Below are 19,559 nucleotides of genomic sequence, written 5' to 3' on the forward strand. Positions count from 1 at the left end.
AGCTTGGGTCTGACACCATTAATAGGTCATTTACCTACTTTACAAGTGCGGCTCTGACATTTTTGGTGAGATTAGTACACATCCAGAGGATAGGGAGCTGTTTTTTATGTTTAACATAGGAGGCCCAAGCACAGGAAGTAGCTCTTTCAGTAGTTTAGTTGAAATAGCGTCAAGTAGACAGCTGCAAGGTTTAGAGGCCATGTCTATTTTTGTGAATGTGTCGAGAAATACAGGATAAAAAATAACAAGGCCTTGACACAAGGTCTTGACAGTTCTGTGCGGACTCATGACAACTGAGTTTTGGAGAAATATGCATATTCAAAGAGGTGTCCGTAATTTGTTATCAAATGATCATGATCTTTTCATCTAAGAAGTTGATGAATTCATCACTGCTGAATTGAAGGCTATCCTCACTTGGGGAATGCTGTTTTTTAGATAGCTTTGTGACTGTATCAAAAATACATTTGGGATTTTTTTATTCTCTTCAGTCAGGTTGGAAAAGTAGGTTGATCAAGCAGCAGTGAGGGCTTTCGATATTCCTGCATAGTACTGTCTTTCCAAGCATTGGAAGGCTTCCAAGTTTCCTGCATAGTACTGTCTTTCCAAGCATTGGAAGGCTTCCAAGTTTCCTGGATAGTACTGTCTTTCCAAGCATTGGAAGGCTTCCAAGTTTCCGTTCCAATTTTCTGGAAGCTTGCTTCGGGGCTCGGGTATTTTCTGTATACCAGGGAGCTAGTTTCTTATGACAATTGTTTTGGTTTTTGGCAGTGCGACTGCATCTAGGGTATTACGCAAAGTTAAGTAGATCCTTGCTTAACTGATTTTTGTACTCTAGCGTCCTTGGGTAGGTGGAAGGGCATCTGGAAGGGCATCTAGGAAACTGAGTTGTCAGAGAACTTATAGTGCAGCTTTTGATAATCCTTTGTTGGGGTATATGCAAATTATTTGTTGCGATTGCAAACATAATAAGATGGTAACCCGATAGTCCAGGATTTTGAGGAAAACATTCAGATCCACAATGTCGATTCCACGGAACAAAACTAGATCCAGGGTATGATTGTGGCAAATAGGTCCCGAGATGTTGGACCAAACCCACTCAGTCGATGATCGGTCTGTGGCCTTCTCCGTGTGAATATTAAAGTTACCAAATATTATAATATTATCTGCTATGACAACAAGGTCTGATAGGAATTCCGGGAACTCAGGGAACTCAGTGAGGAATACTGTATAAGGCCCAGGAGGCTTGTAGTCAGTAACTATAAAAAGTGAATGAGTAGGCTGCATAGATTTCATGGCTAGAACCTCAAAAGATGAAAACGCAGTCATTATTTTATTTTATTTTTTCTGTCGTAAATGTTAGCAACACCTCAGCCTTTGAGGAATGCGTGGGGGATATGGTCACTAGTGTAGCCAGGAGGAGAGGCCTCATTTAACAGAGTAAATTTATCAGGCTCAAACCATGTTTCAGTCAGGCCAATTACATCAAGTTTATGACCAGTGATTAGTTCATTGACTATGACTGCCTTAGAAGTGAGGGATCGAAATGAAGTAGTCCTATTTTGAGATGTGAGTTATTATCACAATCTCTTTCAGAGGTTTTTATTCCAGTGACTTTGTTATTGCGAACACCACCATGTTTAGTTTTGCCCGATCAAGATCGAGGCACAGACAAGGTCTCAATGGGGAAAACTGAGCTGACTACACTGACACAAACTCCACTAAGATGGCAGGCTGGCTAACAGCTGCTTAGCCTGCACCCTATCTCATTGTGGAGCTAGAGGCGTTAGAGCCCTGTCTATGTTGATAGATAAAATGAGAGCACCCCTCCAGCTACGATGGAGTCTGTCACTCCTCAGCAGGCAAGACTTGGTCCTGTTTGTGGATAAGTCCCACAAAGAGGGACAATTATCTACAAATTCAATCTTTTGGGAGGGGCAGAAAACAGTTGTGCGAGTCTGCTGTAGAGCTCATCACTCCCCCGTATTGGGAAGGGGCCAGAGACAATTACCTGATGCCAACCCATCTTTCAGGCTAAGTTGCACACTGAAGCTATGCTGCACTTGGTGACCTTCATCCTAACATTGTTGGTGCCTATGTGGATAACAATATCCCTACACTCTCAACACTCTGCAGTTTTAGCCTCAGCCAGCACTGCCTTTACGTCGGTGGCCCGGACCCCTGGTAAACAATGTATGATCTCTGGATGATTATTTTAAGTCTAATGTTGCAGGTAATTGAGTTGCCAACGACTAGGGTTTATAATTTGTCAGAGTTCATGGTGGGAAGCTTGGGCGGCTCAGACCCCGTAACGGGTGGAGGAGAGACCCAAGAATGTTCGGGCTCGGGTTCTGACTCCGACAAGTCGCTTAGTGGGGTAAACCGGTTGATTAATACTACAACCTGTAGTTACTGGTGGCACAGACACTGTTTCATCCTTTCCTATTCTTACATTGCCCTTGCCTAACGATTGTGTCACCATAAGGCGATGTTCTCCTGCATATTACGAGAACAACGAGTGCAATTTGAAGGCATAATGTTACTTAGCTTTTTGGGCTGGAGGAGGTCCTGCAGGTCTATGTCCGGGGTGAAAAAGTTGAATGACAAAATTAAGACGTTTGTAAACTTGTTTAAATACAGAATTAGTTTGAACGGTTATTAAAAGAGAAAAGTTTGGCAGGTAGCCAAGTAGGAACAAACAGCAGAGCAGCACAGAAACAATGTAGAAGTGTATATTTAGACTGTCATTCATTCTCTCTAAATAACTGTCTACCCAGCAGTCATTTCCCCCTGATGTGATGTTAATGACTTTTAACTTCCTAATGACTGTTTAATTAGCGACATTGACTCATTTAATAGAGTAATTTGTGCACTGCCTGCCCTTAAAGCAAAGATGCTCTCTGACTGACACACACACATCCAATACAATAAACACAAAAACGCAGACACACTTGCCCGCATGAGGGCACATACGTATCACACACACACACACACACACACACATTCCCCTTTTCATCCTTTTATGGGCCTTTGCAAGAAGAGCAACTACAAGACCATGAGGAAATGTTATTTCTTAGAGCACCAAAATATCTGTGTTCAGGCCTTGTCAGAACTAATTAGAGTGTAAATAGAGGTTGCTGCCAGCTTGACAAAGAGCGCTTACTACTCATTTAGAGTTTTATGTCTCTTCTGAGACCGTCAACATTCCAGAATGTGTCATCAGGCCAACAACAGTCAGACTAGTTCGGGAAAACATGACATCACGAAGCCGGCTAGATTGTCAATTGTCTTGGTTTAGATAGAATCAACTCTGAGTTAAACCTCTGCTTAAACCTTTCAGAACAACTACAGTAGCTGTTAGCTTTTTCCCATAGTAAAATGTTTTCACAATTACTGTAGTTGACTTGCTACCATGAGAGTTTGGTCTGTTTAGGGACGTTTACTGATGATGGAACTTCTTCTTCATCAGGTGGATCATTTTACTTCCAGTTATAGTATGAACAATTATTACCGTCATTGGCAAACGTACACTAGGTGATGGGCACAACTTGTAAGAGCCAGCATTAAAGGGGAAGTTCAGCATTTTACAACGTAATGTTACATGGATCCTAATGCTGAAAGTAGTCTTTGGATCTGGAGAAACTGTAACCTGTGTCTCAGTTTTCTTGAAAACAGCCACTACAAACTTCAGGTGACTTAACCCTTATAAACCCAGATCCAGTTTCCCATGCATAAAACAATCTGGAGTGATAGTACTGCTCAAGGAGACCACAAATAATATTTATTAAAAATGTCTTTATAATAATGAAAAATAATAATAATAAAAAATGTTTGTATACAAAAAAATCTATGCAAATGTCAGGTTTGCTTCACTTAATACCCTTATACGTAACAAACCTAACAAAAGTGACTATACCAAAAATCAACTCAATGTTTGGTTTGTCGTTACTTAATTTAGACATTTTATGTTTACCAAACTATTTTCCATCAAGACACATAGAGTCGATTGACTTCGGGGTGACAGCACACGCATGTACGGACGCACAAACACACACACACACACACACACACACACACACACACACACACACACACACACACACACACACACACACACACACACACACACACACACACACACACACAAGCCACCTGAGAACCATAGCAATGACCTTGTTATAGCTCACTCTCACTTTGAGGGCTGGCAAAAGTAACAGCTCTTCATTGCACAGGTGTGTGTGTGTGTGTGTGTGTGTGTGTGTGTGTGTGTGTGTGTGTGTGTGTGTGTGTGTGTGTGTGTGTGTGTGTGTGTGTGTGTGTGTGTGTGTGTGTGTGTGTGTGTGTGTGTGTGCGTGTCTGAGAGAGAGAGAACATCCATTCCTTTCGGGTCATCGAGTCCCCACCCAGGCAAACCAACACACTATCACAGACACACTATCACATGAAATAGACACCAATTACTTATTCAAAATTTGTGACAGTCACCACACAATTTTCTTCATAACACATTTGTGTCCAATACACAATTTTCTTGTTTTGGCTAACTTTAGCTAGGTTTGCTTGGTGGCTAACATTAGCTAGGCTAGGGGTTAAGGTTAAGGTTAGGGTTAGGGGTAGGATTAGGTAACACGCTAGCAAAGTTGTTAAAGGGTTAAGGTATAGTTAGCTAATATTCTAGCTAATCAGCTAAAATGTTAAAGTTGTCCATCATGTGATTTGAACACGCTACGTTTGGGTAGCTTGACCTTTGCGTTATACGCCCTCCCATCCTCCCATCCTCCCCTACCAACCTCCCTCCTATCCTTCATGACCAAAATAACCTACTGCCTTTATTTGTAATTGAAATGCACTCTATACAAAATTGTGTTGTGGACATGAATTTTGCATAAGTAATTCCTGTCTTTTTCACAATAATTTGAGATATACAAACATAGCAACACATTATGCAACAAAAAAATGTTTATGCAAATTCTAGTTGTCATTCCATATCTACATTATAAACTAAATGTATTAATTTCCCGTATGGTATGAAAATTATTTAATTATGGTTCCAGGCAACTCATGCCTTTGTATTGAATAATCAGAGTTGGACTTAATATCAATAAAGTGGAAATTGAGCAGGGGGTGGGGGAAGTGTAAATCAGTCCCTGATAAAAAAAATACAGTGGAAATGGCTTTGAGGTCCAGACTTGAGTTTGAGGGAAATAGTCGGTCCATCTGTTACACCGGAAGGGGTTAAGAACGCTCCATGGTACTGGACTGGATGGCTTGGAGTTGACCATTACAAAAGGTGTTGAATTATACTAATGGGCCCCATTCCAACACTTTCAAGATGCACCCTTCTTGCTGCCCCTTCCTTGAGGCAATCACTGATGTGGCATGGTGCCCATTCTATGACTTTTCCATCATCCAACATGATCAGTTTATTGATGACTTCCATCAAGAAAGGGATAATTGAAGTGAGGAAAGAAGGTTTTGGAATGTATTTGTACGAGGCCATGGACTCTATTTTGCTTTGTTGTCTCTCCCATCACCCTGCACCACCTGAGCCAAAGTCTCATTCCGGGGAGAGGAAGGTAAAACAATGATATCTGGCTTTCATCAAAAAAAAAAAAACATGTTACACTGACACTGTACAGCCCTAGGAAGATTTATTACACTGAAAGTATAAAGGCGAAATCTCTCAAAGCTTATTTTGCTACACTGTAATTATGTCCCATGATTGGTGCATACATTGCCGTAGCCAGTACTTCTTTATCATGATTGGTGCATACATTGCCGTAGCCAGTACTTCTTTATCATGATTGGTGTGCTTCATTCTGATTCTGGTGTGTTTCGTGGGTGTTGTTTGTCCTGCAATTGTCCTATAATTAGAAATCAATGGCCTTATGACTCACCCTCATCATCCACCATATCAGTAATTTAACTCAATTATATACGTCTTGTTTTGATTAATCCCCCTTCAAACATTTGTCTTGTCTGTCCTCGTAAAGGGCCACGCCTGTTCCCTCATTCATCTATCTGCCTAACATGTGTGTGTGTTTGTGTGTGTGTATGTGTGCGTGTGTGCGCTCCTGTGCGTTTGTGTGTGTCTTAGGCCTCTGATATCTATCTCATAATGAAGTGCAGATGGACAGGGAGGGAGAAAGAGGGGAGACAGGGAACAGAAAGGGGAGAGAGGGGAGAGAAAGTGGAGAGAGAGGGGAGAGAAAGGGGAGAGAAAGGGGAGAGAGAGGGGAGAGAAAGGGTAGAGAGAGAGGAGAGAGAGGGGAGAGAAAGGGGAGAGAGAGGGGAGAGAAAGGGGTGAGAGAGGAGACATTGGCTAACGGGCTATCTGCATTGTCCCGCCACCTGCCAACCCCTCTTTTACGCTACTGCTACTCTCTGTTCATCATATATGCATAGTCACTTTAACCATATCTACATGTAGATACTACCTCAATTAGCCTGACTAACCGGTGTCTGTATGTAGCCTCGCTACTTTTATAGCCTTGCTACTGTATATAGCCTGTCTTTTTACTGTTGTTTTATTTCTTTACCTACCTATTGTTCACCTAATACCTTTTTTTCACTATTGGTTAGAGCCTGTAAGTAAGCATTTCACTGTAAGGTCTACCTGTTGTATTCTGCGCACATGACAAATAAACTTTGTTTTGATTTTTTTTAAAGGGGCGAGAGAGGGGAGAGAAAGGGGAGAGACAGGGGAGAAAGAGGAGAGAGTGGGGAGAGAGATGGGAGAGAGAGAGGAGACAGAGATAAGAGTGGGGGGAGAGAAAGGGGTGAGAGAGGCGAGAGAGAGGTAAGAGAGAGGGGAGAGAGATGGGAGAGAAAGGGGTGAGAGAGTGTCCTCCACAAATACAGAGAAAAAACTAACATTTACACAAACAAGACAAAATGGTGGAATATCTTCAACTGTGAGGACATTTTGTCCTACTGTAAATGAGCTATTTCCTGTTTGTCATCAAAGGTGCAGTTCAACACCTTTGAACCACCCACGGAATGTAGGCTAACTGTGTATCTGTGCTCTACTTCATACGGAAACTGAGAGAACTTTAAAGATATATTACATGTCCCTTGAGGCTTGTACATTCACAGCACTCGCTTGACAAGTACAGTATATTTGGATCAGGGCTTGTTCTTTCTTCTTTTCTATAAAACACATGTATTTTCAATGTATTTTCAGCATCTTTTCAATGCCTTTTGCTCATAGGGTTGTTTTCCTTGTAGAATGAAGAGAAATGACACTGTCCATGCATTTTGTGAAGTTGTTTGCCTAACACAGAGCTGAAGTTTAGGCAGATTGTCATTTATTGTCATGAATGTTCACCTGGAGGCAGCTCAGCAGAGTGGTCTCTAGCTGGCATAGCCACAAAGTCATAAAATCTGATTTTAAACCTAACCCTAATTTTAACCACACTACTAACCCTAATGCCTAACCCTAACCTTAAGTGAAGACCAATAAGCACATTTTTTTTTTCATACATTTTTACAATTTTGACAATTTTGACTTGGCAGCTGGCCCATCTAGCAGAAATCAACCAGTTCTGCCTCCAGTGCAAGATTCATGACAATTAACGTCAACCTGAGAAGTTTACCGGTTAGTGAGGTCCGAAGGAGGGTCAGGAAATAGACCTGAAATGTTTAATTAGACCCAATGGTAATGAACAAAAGGTAGGCAAAGGTGTCAGACTAACGAATCATCAAGTTAGAACCAACAAAAAGCCCAAATAAAGTCACAGACTCCAGAATTCTCCCCAGTTTTATATTTGCATGATTGAACTTGTTGTCATGTCCATGGAAATAGAATCCTCATTGACTTGAATGGGGAGCCCTGTTTCTATAGATTCTAACGTCATGTCAATTTGCAGGCAGCCCATGTTGTCAGCACCCTCTGTGACACGCCCTGTGAGAGAAGGGTACCCTCTGCAGAAATGGGAGGCCTTTGACCTGTGAGGGGCGTGACGGTACTCGCATACAGAGATGTGAAGGATGGAGCCAAGGACGAGGTAACAGCTCAACACGTGTCCACTATTAAAGTGTACAGAAGGCTACCACACCCACCAGTCCAACTCCACATGTCCTCTGCTACGATGTCCCACACCACCCATCACACTGCCCACTGGGCACACGGGTTGAATCAATGTTGTTTCCACCGTTAAACCAATGTGGAATAGACGTTGAATTAACGTCTGTGCCCATTGGGTGACCTCACACCCAGGTCCACCATTGAAAAGTCCAGGTTTTCCAAGGTTTTAAAAAGCGTATCATATCAAGACAATAGTATTTGTCATACGTCAGATCGACATCGCTCGAGTGGACTAGTCTACTGACGTACAACAGTAATTTGGACCAATGATCAGTAGAGTTCACAGAGATCAGTAACCATTACAATCTAAATGTGCTGCTCTTTGTTGTACTGGAGAGGACCTGTGAGTCTACTGCTGTTCAGTACGGTCCACTATCAGTTTGTCACAGAACACACCGGCTCCATTTGTCTGGACAACTAAGTGGCTAGAGTAGTACAGTCATTAGGTATTGAGTGCAACATACAGATTGTGTTTGCGTTGTCTGTGAGGGAAGTTAAAAGGTCAAGATTGTGTGTTTGAGACGGTGGTGGTGCTGAGAAGTGTGTGTGTATGTGTGTGTGTGGGTGGATGGGGTCTGGGGTTCTGGGTGTTGTGTGTGTGTGTGTGTGTGTGTGTGTGTGTGTGTGTGTGTGTGTGTGTGTGTGTGTGTGTGTGTGTGTGTGTGTGTGTGTGTGGGTGGGTGGGGTCTGGGGTTCTGTGTGTGTGGGTGGGTGGGGTCTGGGGGTTCTGTGTGTGTGTGTGGGTGTGGGTGTGGGTGAGGGAGGGCGGGGGGTCTGGGGGAGGGGGTTCTGTGTGTGTGTGTGTGTGAGGGAGGGCAAGGGGTCTTGGGGAGGGGGTTCTGTGTGTGTGTGTGAGGGAGGGCGGGGGGTCTGGGGGAGGGGGTTCTGTGTGTGTGTGAGGGAGGGCGGGGTCTGGGGGAGGGTGTTCTGTGTGTGTGTAAGGGCGGGGTCTGGTAGACAGGGTTCTGTGTGCGTGTGTGTGTGTGTGTGTGTGTGTGTGTGTGTGTGTGTGTGTGTGTGTGTGTGTGTGTGTGTGTGTGTGAGGGGGCGGGGGTCTGGGGGCTCTGTGTGTGTGTGAGAGGGAGGGGGTCTCAGGGGGTTTCTGTGTGTGTGTTGAGGGAGGGGGTCTCAGGGGTTTCTGTGGGTCTAGAGGGGCTCAGGGGTTTCTGTGTGTGTGAGAGGGAGGGGGTCTCAGGGGGTTTCTGTGTGTGTGTTAGAGGGGGTCAGGGGGGGGTCTCAGGGGTTTCTGTGTGTGTGTGAGAGGGAGGGGGTCTCAGGGGGGGTCTGGGGGCTCTGTGTGTGTGTGTTAGAGGGAGGGGGGGGGTCTGTGTGTGTTAGAGGGAGGGGGTTTCTGTGTGTGTGTGAGAGGGAGGGGGTCTCAGGGGGTTTCTGTGTGTGTGTTAGAGGGAGGGGGGTCTCAGGGGGTTTCTGTGTGTGTGTTAGAGGGGGTTGTTCTCATCCATACAAATATTTCTTAACGATGCAAAGTTAACCAACTGGGTTCAGACGTCAGTTCAACGTCTAGTTTTCATTTACATTTGTTTGCACCTTCAACTAACATGAATTCAACATGAAATCAACTAAACATTTCACCGTGTGGATTTGGATTAAAAGTTGGGTGAAAAAAGACTAAATGCGTTTATAGTGATTATTCTTTATAAATCCAAGTAGTTTTCCACGTTGATTCAATGTCATCACATAGATTTGGGGGGTTGAAATCACATGGAAAAACATTGATTGAACTATTGTTTTCCCAGTGGGAAGTGACGTGACCAAACACAAACACATACAAACAGGAAAGCACATTGAATGGTTTGATTGAATGGTCTTAATTAAAGCCTTAGGACTGTGAGACATACAGACATCTTTATCTGTGGCTCTGTTGACTGCAATGCTCTCTAAGGAACAACTCCTCTGAGTGTACAGAACATTAGGAACACCTTCCTAATATTGAGTTGCACCTCCCTTAGCCCTCAGAACAGCCTCAATTCATCTGGGCATGCACACTTCAAGATGTCGAAAGCCTTCCACAGGGATGCTGGCCCATGTTCACTCTAATGCTTCCCACAGTTGTGTCAAGTTGGCTGGATGTCCTTTGGGTGGTGGACCATTCTTGATAGACATGGGAAACTGTTGAACATGAAAAACCCAGCAGTGGTACAGTTCTTGACTCAAACTGGTGCGCCTGGCATCTACTACAATACCCTGTTTAAAGGTACTTAAATCTTTGTTATTTCCATTCACTCTCTGAATGGCACACATACACATTCCATGTCTCAGGGCTAAAAAATCTTTCTTTCTCTTCCCCTTCATCTACACTGATTGTAGTGGATTTAACAGGTGACATCATTAAGGGATCATAGCTTTAACCTGGATTCACCTGGTCAGTCTATGTCATGGAAACACTCAGTGTATATCCCAATGAGAGGATCTGTTTGCGTCTAACGTACTTAAAGGGAAATTAGCACCACCCCCCCAACATCAATATATGTGAAAACGTCCCATTTCAAATCAAATCAAATCAAATGCATTTATATAGCCCTTCTTACATCAGCTGATATATCAAAGTGCTATACAGAAACCCAGCCTAAAACCCCAAACAGCAAGCAATGCAGGTGTAGAAGCACGGTGGCTAGGAAAAACTCCCTAGAAAGGCCAAAACCTAGGAAGAAACCTAGAGAGGAACCAGGCTATGAGGGGTGGCCAGTCCTCTTCTGGCTGTGCCGGGTGGAGATTATAACAGAACATGGCCAAGATGTTCAAATGTTCATAAATGACCGACATGGTCAAATAATAATAATCATAGTGAACATTTCTATGTTTTGTAGTAAAAAAAGATAGAGGAAGACAAGTGTTTCCTATGACATCTTCAACCAATTAGTGGACAATTAGGAGGCAATTAGTAGGCAATGCCTGGTCATATTTGGTTAAAATCACATGTAGCACACCGATGATGTCAGTGGAAACACTTATCTTCACCTTTCTTTTTTACTACAAAACATAAAATTCTCCCTTTTCACATACGTTGATGTTGGGGTAATGCTGGAGATGATGAAAATGAAGTTGACATTTAAAAAAATATATCCCTTTAAAGTTTGTGAATCATTTGGGTTGGATTTTTGTTCTTTGGCTAGTATGATGAACCAACGCTACATGTACGTCAGTAGCTGCACAGATAAGGATGAGCGATTAATGGACTGGATCACTGACTCGGACCAGGGTTTAGAGATAACACAATGAGAGGAAGAGAGATGAAATTATTATGGCTTTGTCATCTCGAGAATAGACTCAATTAATATAATTATTAAAAGGTCAAGTTTACCAAGATGATTTTATCTGGAAGTAGGAAAGCACAGAGGCTCGTAGGGGTCACAGGGTCGCCGGGTCACGTTCCCCTCTCAGAGGTGTCCTTTTAAAAATATATATATGTATGTATTTATTTTAAAAATGTTTGTTGTTGTTGTTTCTCTGTAATACTACTCGTGACCTAGCATTTTTCTGAAGTTGTCTTTAGCCCAGATCGGTTCCCAACCTCATGACTAGCTACCAAGAGTCCATTTCAGGCTATCAGTAGCTAGATTATTTAACTATTTTAGTTGCACGCCTGCTGGTAAGGTTGGTAGTCTTCAGAAAAGTAAGCAATAACTAAATGTACTGAATAACACACATTCCTTTCCATCGTTTACCCAGAGATGCAGAGAAGCTTATTTCATTGCTTTAAAAAAGGAACCACCAGTCAGGAGGATAGAGACAGCTCAAGATGTATTAGATAATAAGGAGAAAAATATACATATGTTTTTATATAGAATTGAGCATAATGATTATAGCTCTATAATGCAGGAAAAGACTGTTTCAGCTGTTTGAAAATGGCTAAATGTGTTGGGAGCTGAAGTAGGAGACCGCAGGTTATACGTCCACATTGACAAACTAATGGAAGTCTGCCTGTCCATCATATATAATAAGCCTTCCTTCCTTCCTTCCTTCCTTCCTTCCTTCCTTCCTTCCTTCCTTCCTTCCTTCCTTCCTTCCTTCCTTCCTTCCTTCCTTCCTTCCTTCCTTCCTTCCTTCCTTCCTTCCTTCCTTCCTTCCCCCTCTCGCTCTCTCTCTCTCTCTCTCTCTCTCTGTCCCCCTTTCTCTCCCTCTCTCCATCTCTCCAACCCCTCTTTCTCTCACTAGCTCTCTGTTTCCAAGTCTCCAACCCCTCCCTCTGTCGTTCCACTCTTTCCATCCCCCTCCTCTCTGTGATGAAAGTGAAAGGGGGATGCAGGGGGCAGCACCAGAGGGAGGGGTGTGCCCCTCTATAAGAGGTCTGAGCAACAGCCTGTCTGTATAGATGAAATACACTGAGAAAGAAGACAGGACACTAACTAGAGCTGCTGCACTGTAGACCAAAATCACTTAAAGGACCTGCGCCCAAACTCCTCCATAGTGCTCAGGTAAGACTGACCTTCGACCTTCAGGCTTGGTTTAACGTGGGGGTGGGGGGGAGAAATCACCTGGCTTGATTTTTTGCTGGGATACTTCCCTGGCTGATACTGAAGGAGTTTGGGTTCAGTTTTAAACCTGAGAAGTTGCCAAACAGCTTAGTGCAGTTTGGCTAATCTTCTGGTGGCTGGTTTATTTATAGGGTGGCAAGTGTTTTTAGGGTTAGTTAGTTATCAGTTTGAGCAATGTAGAATTTCTCTCTGGGTTCTTGCTGAAGTATGGAGGAGTTCTTCCCACTGTCATTTACAGGTAAAGCATGTAGAATGCCACTGAAACAAATGAGTTAAAAAGGAAAATAAAAACCACACAGTAAGTGAGCAACAATTTGGTAGAATTTGACTGATTTATTTGATGCAATATCAAGACATAAGGAGAGGACAATAAATTGCAAATGAGAAGAAAATACTATTTCTTTGGATTTTATTCATCAAGTTAGAATGTAAAATAACATGGCAATATTTTAACTTGATAACGATTTATTTGTGTTGTATGGTATATTCTTCATGGAGTTTCACGATGTGTACAAGAGTAACTGCTGGTACACAGTCACTGCTTAAACCGAGCACTCTCTCTTTTATTTGCTCTCTCTCTCTTTCTGTGTTCTCTCTCTCTCTTTCTGTGCTCTCTCTCTCTCTCTCTCTTTCTGTGCTCTATCTTTCTCTCTCTCTGTGCTCTATCTCTCTCTCTCTCTGTGCTCTCTCTCTCTTTCTGTGCTCTATCTTTCTCTCTCTCTGTGCTCTATCTCTCTCTCTCTCTGTGCTCTCTCTCTCTTTCTGTGTTCTCTCTCTCTCTGTGCTCTCTCTCTCTTTCTGTGCTCTCTCTCTCTCTCTGTGCTCTCTCTCTCTCTGTGCTCTCTCTCTCTGTGCTCTCTCTCATTCTGTGCTCTCTCTCTCTGTGCTCTCTCTCTCATTCTGTGCTCTCTCTCTCTGTGCTCTCTCTCTCTTTCTGTGCTCTATCTCTCTGTGCTCTCTCTCTCTTTCTGTGCTCTCTCTCTCTCTGTGCTCTCTCTCTCATTCTGTGCTCTCTCTCTCTGTGCTCTCTCTCTCTTTCTGTGCTCTATCTCTCTTTCTGTGCTCTCTTTCTCTTTGTGCTCTCTCTCTCTGTGCTCTCTCTCTCCTATCTCTCTCTCTTTCTGTGCTCTCTCTCTCATTCTGTGCTCTCTCTCTCTGTTCTCTCTCTCTTTATTTGCTCTATTTCTCTTTGTGTGCTCTCTCTCTCTCTCTCTCTCTCTCTCTCATTCTGTGCTCTCTTTCTCTGTTCTCTCTCTCTTTATTTGCTCTATTTCTCTTTCTGTGCTCTCTCTCTCTCTCTCTCTCTCTCTCTCTCTCTTTCTGTGCTCTCTTTCTCTGTTCTCTCTCTCTTTTTGCTCTATTTCTCTTTCTGTGCTCTCTCTCTCTTCTCTCTCTCTCTCTTTCTGTGCTCTCTCTCTCTTTGTGTGCTCTATCTTCTGTGTTCTCTCTCTTTCTGTGCTCTCTCTCTCTCTTCTGTGCTCTCTCTCTTTCTGTTCTCTCTCTCTTTCTGTGCTCTCTTTCTCTTTGTGTTCTCTCTCTCTTTATGTGTTCTCTCTCTTTCTGTGCTCTCTCTCTCTCTTTCTGTGCTCTCTCTCTCTCTCTCTCTCTCTGTCTCTCTCTCTCTCTTTCTGTGCTCTCTTTCTCTTTCTGTGCTCTCTCTCTTTCTGAGCTCTCTCTGTGCTCTCTCTCTCTCTCTCTTTCTGTGCTCTCTTTCTCTTTGTGTTCTCTCACTCTTTATGTGTTCTCTCTCTTTCTGTGCTCTCTCTCTCTCTGTGCTCTCTCTCTTTCTGAGCTCTCTCTCTTTCTCTCTCGATGAGTTTCGCGATGTGTACAAGAGTAACTGCTGGTACACAGTCACTGCTTAAACCGAGCACTCTCTCTTTTATTTGCTCTCTTTCTCTTTGTGCTCTCTCTCTCTCATTCTGTGTTCTCTCTCTCTTTCTGTGCTCTCTCTCTCTCATTCTGTGTTCTCTCTCTCTTTCTGTGCTCTCTCTCTCTCTTTCTGTGCTCTCTCTCTCTCTCTCTCTCTGTGCTCTATCTCTCTCTCTCTGTGCTCTCTCTCTCTCTCTTTCTGTGCTCTCTCTCTCTCTTTTTGTGTTCTCTCTCTTTCTGTGCTCTATCTCTCTCTTTCTGTGCTCTCTCTCTCTCTCTTTCTGTGCTCTCTCTCTCTTTCTGTGCTCTATCTCTCTCTCTCTCTCTCTCTGTGCTCTATCTTTCTCTGTGCTCTATCTCTAACTCTCTCACAGTCACTGCTCTATCTCTCTCTCTCTTTTATTTGCTCTCTCTCTCTCTTTTGTGCTCTCTCTCTCTCATTCTGTGTTCTCTCTCTCTTCTCTGTGCTCTCTCTCTCTCATCTCTGTGTTCTCTCTCTCTTTCTGTGCTCTCTCTCTCTCTCTCTGTTCTGTCTCTCTCTCTCTCTCTCTCTCTGTGCTCTATCTCTCTCTCTCTGTGCTCTCTCTCTCTCTCTTTCTGTGCTCTCTCTCTCTCTTTCTGTGCTCTCTCTCTCTCTCTCTCTGTGCTCTTTCTCTCTCTCTCTCTCTCTCTGTGCTATCTCTCTTTCTGTGCTCTCTCGTTCTGTGCTCTCTCGTTCTGTGCTCTCTCTCTCTCTGTGCTCTCTCTCTTTCTGTGTTCTCTCTTTCTGTGCTCTCTTTCTTTCTGTGCTCTCCCTTTCTGTGCTCTCTCTTTCTGAGCTCTCTCTTTATGTGCTCTTTCTAGCTCTTCTGTGCTCTCTTTCTGTGCTCTCTCTCATTCTGTACTCTTTCTCTTTCTGTGCTCTTTTTCTCTGTTCTCAGTGCTCGTGGCACAGTTAAAGTCCTGACCCTTGACAGGAGCATATTTCTCCCATCACTCTCATTATCCTCCCATTGATCCCCTGGTCTTTAAATCGATGCATCTCCACCGAGACGATGGAAGACTATTATTTTCCACAGTTAACACCCCAGGGAGAAGGTTAAATCTTTATGCTTTCGGTGCAAAATACTGTCTGCAAAGAAATTTCCTGTTGATGATCTGATGATGGCAGAGCACATAGCTGCTCAAGACTTAGGCTAAAGCCCGGGGGCAGTTTATGTTGCTTTCCAGGACTCATTTTGTGTGTTCTGTCAATGGACCACCACCACCACTTAATGAGGGGCTATCTACAGCTGTAGTCCATAAATCCTTTGTTCACAGTTGCTTACCACTTTTTCCCCATGTGGTTTCTTCTTTCACAGACTCCATGCAATTATGACCAATTTCAAAAAAGATTTGGTCAAATTATTAATTTTTTGTATGGTTTCCTAGAAACAAGGGTGACTCAACTTACCTCTTTGGCTCAATTTATCCCACTCTCCCATACTAGATTTATATTTACTGCCTAGAGCTATTCTGGTGCTGTGAATAAGAGGACAGCCCCAGACAGCTAGCAGTGCAGTGGGTTAACATACCAGCCTTACTGCACCAACCCTAAATGAACAAATTCAATATCAAATCAAAATCAAATGTATTTATATAGCCCTTCTTACATCAACTGATATCTCAAAGTGCTGTACAGAAACCCAACCTAAAACCCCAAACAGCAAGTAATGCAGGTGTTGAAGCACGGTGGCTAGGAAAAACTCCCTAGAAAGGCCAAAACCTAGGAAGAAACCTAGAGAGGAACCAGGCTATGTGGGGTGGCCAGTCCTCTTCTGGCTGTACCGGGTGGAGATTATAACAGAACATGGCCAAGATGTTCAAATGTTCATAAATGACCAGTATAGTCAATTAATAGATCTGGGACGGGTAGCACGTCCGGTGAACAGGTCAGGATTCCATAGCCGCAGGCAGAACAGTTGAAACTGGAACAGCAGCACAGCCAGGTGGACTGGGGACAGCAAGGAGTTATCATGCCAGGTAGTCCTGAGGCATGGTCCTAGGGCTCAGGTCCTCAGAGAGAGAGAAAGAAAGAGAGAATTAGAGAGAGCATACTTAAATTCACACAGGACACCGGATAAGACAGGAGAAGTACTCCAGATATAACAAACTGACCCTAGCCCCCGACACATAAACTACTGCAGCATAAATACTGGAGGCTGAGACAGGAGGGGTCAGGAGGCACTGTGGCCCCATCCGAGGACACCCCTGGACAGGGTCAAACAGGAAGGACATAACCCCACCCACTTTGCCAAAGCACAGCCACCACACCACTAGAGGGATATCTTCAACCACCAACTTACCATCCTGAGACAAGGCCGAGTATAGCCCACAAAGATCTCCGCCACGGCACAACCCAAGGGGGGGGGGCAGGTGCTCAGGGTCCTATACAAATGTAGGATCTTAATGTGATCACCCTGTTGCAGGATACCATTGTAAAACCTGTAGTGTATTTGAGGTTTAAATACTGGTTAAAATTAAGATCCCACATCTGTAGTTTTTGTTTCTCTGTCATTCATTTGACATAGAATCAGAATTGATGTACATGGTTTCTTTTAGAAATTATACAATGTTCCTTACTAAAGCCAATATTGGGTTAATCGGGATCAGTTTAATTCCTGTCTTTTAATTTGCTTTGATTATAAACGTAATCTACACCTGGTTACCTAGATTATTTTAAAGGCTTATTCCATACCTGGTTGAACAGTGGTTTGACAGAGGTGTTTTTCTTTGAATATCAGTCAATATCAATTTGGGTTTGTTCAAAGGAGTCAATCAGGATTAGCTTTCAACTGATTATAGGTTTAAGCTGTACATGGCTAGCTGCCCCATGGGAGATAAAGGCTAATCGGGGGGTGAATATTGCGGATTCCAGAGAGAGGTGAAGGCACAGAGGGACCCAGGAGGTCAGGTTCAAAGCTACACATTGACTGGAGCTGCTATCGGTCAAACTTCATTATAGATAGAGGTTTCAGAGCACAATGGAAATCTACTCAATCAAATTAGCCTTTTAGTTTTCTCAGAAAATAATCCATATATACGCTGCGTTTCAAATTAGGCTTGCGTTAGCTCCCTAAGCAAATGCTTAGCCTTTAGCTCAGTGGGCTTTTACAGCTTTACGGTGCACAGACGACCCAGGGTGAAACCCAGTAGACGGATAATATCGTCTCAGGGAAAGGGTTTTCTCCACTTAGTCTGCGTCTTCTGATTAGACACAGGGAAAGAGATAAAGAGAGTGTGTGTGTGTGTGTGTGTGTGTGTGTGTGTGTGTGTGTGTGTGTGTGTGTGTGTGTGTGTGTGTGTGTGTGTGTGTGTGTGTGTGTGTGTGTGTGTGTGTGCGTGTGCGTGTGCGTGTGTGTGAAAGAGAGAGAAAGAGAGAGGAGTGTGTAAATGGGATTTTAAAGGGATTTCAAGACAATTAGATGCGGCCTCCTCAGACCTGGGGGCAAAATAATTCAAAGCTCTCCCCATCCGGCACGACACAGATTCGAGGAAACTGTGAAATTAGCTCTTGATCAGCTCTCTGTTGTTCTTCTGTGCAACCGTTTGAACGGCTTCAGCATCAGATAAAGGACCAGGATACGTTCTACTCTGGAGTTATGTCAGTGACATGGTGTATGTTACGCTAGTTTGTAACAGTTGTACAGTTGTTGGAAACCCTCCCGTATAGTTGTGGATCAGTTGTATAGTACTACTACCAGCAGCACAAGGCAACCACTCTGCTTGAGAAAAAAGAACCCATTAAGACTAAAGCGATCCCTATTAGAAAGTCATCAAACTGCATTCCTAATATGGATGCCGTACTGGATACGTTTTACAAATCTCGGATGAATTGAGGGAGAAATCAAATAAAAAATCACAATGTTTTGCATATGCCTATAGTACGCAGAGCTCCAATTGAGAAGCCATTCCAACAAGTTGTGTCCTGGGTCATGTGTTCAATAGGCACGAAATGGAAAACGTTTTAAAACACTGAAATAGGCACATGCAACATTAACTCATCCAATAAGAACGCTCATTTTCATTACGTTGTGCCTAATGGAACACAACCCCGTTTACACAACCTACTGAGAAGAGTCCTGAATCTCCCTTGAAAAGCAGATAATCACAGACAGTTCTCTGAAGAAAAAACCCCGTTGTTCTTCTTTTCTCCTAAGTGGCTCTTCCTTGTTGGATAAAACAGGAGCTGAACAGGATGACACACGACAAAATGTGTTTGGAGGGGAAACGGCGGTGGGTGAGGACTTTGTGTCGATTCCCACTCAATTCCTGACAGGGGTGTTCTTTGTCTGACACATCACGGGTGTCACATCACATCAACTCTGCAGCTGCCTTTCACAGCATCACTGCAGGTCTGAGTCAGGTGTGTTATGCTATTATTATTAAATACAGATGTAGGATATTAATTTGAGCCAGTTTGCTACAGCAGGAAAATAATCCTACAACAACAGGAAATGTGAATTATTATGTGGATTATAATTAATGGACATTTTTGTAGGGGTTGATACATTTTTCATAAGGGAAATTCAAGTCAGAAACCTCAAATACACTAGAAGTCTAATGCAGGAAAGTTTGAGTGCAACAGGGTGATCAAATTAAGATCCTACATCTGTATAAGACAGTGTATAATTATATAGCCTCTGACTAGTCCCTAACAACCGGATGTTCCAGATTTCAGGGGAGTTGGAAAAAGAGCCTGCATCTACTCCTTCACCACATTTACTGGATTGGTTAAACAGAGCAGAAGAGAACCTCCCCTGACAGTTTTTTTCCTTCTCCTAAAGACCAGTATGTAGGGGATCTAGTTTCAGGTGTTTCTTTTACACCTACTATGTTCAGTTAATTATTATATTATGGTTTATTGATAGATTTTCACATCATGTTCCCAATGTTCTCACCTTGGCAGGGTCATTTGGAGTCAGTGTGACTCAAATATAAAGAAGAATTTTCCATATTTGTCAGTCGGTTCAGATTGTGGGTTCATCTTCATCGACTTTTAGTGATGGATGAAATGAGCCTGATGGTGTTAATGATAGCGGAATAATAACAGCTACTGTAAATTGGACAGTGCAGTGAGATTAACAAGA

At 43.2% G+C, this 19,559-nt stretch overlaps 1 protein-coding gene across 1 annotated transcript in view; it reads left to right on the top strand.

The window, feature by feature from the left end:
• Positions 1 to 12,426: 12,426 nt before the first annotated feature.
• Positions 12,427 to 19,559, top strand: part of LOC112247289 (proenkephalin-A-like) — a 34,064-nt gene continuing 26,931 nt past the window's right edge. Inside the window, exon 1 of the mRNA XM_024416005.1 lies at positions 12,427 to 12,519. The gene's annotated coding sequence lies outside the window, so the exon portion shown is untranslated. The remainder of the gene's footprint in view (positions 12,520 to 19,559) is intronic.

This window comes from Oncorhynchus tshawytscha, unplaced genomic scaffold (genome assembly GCF_018296145.1).
Source record: "Oncorhynchus tshawytscha isolate Ot180627B unplaced genomic scaffold, Otsh_v2.0 Un_contig_1824_pilon_pilon, whole genome shotgun sequence".
NCBI classification, from domain to species: domain Eukaryota; kingdom Metazoa; phylum Chordata; class Actinopteri; order Salmoniformes; family Salmonidae; genus Oncorhynchus; species Oncorhynchus tshawytscha.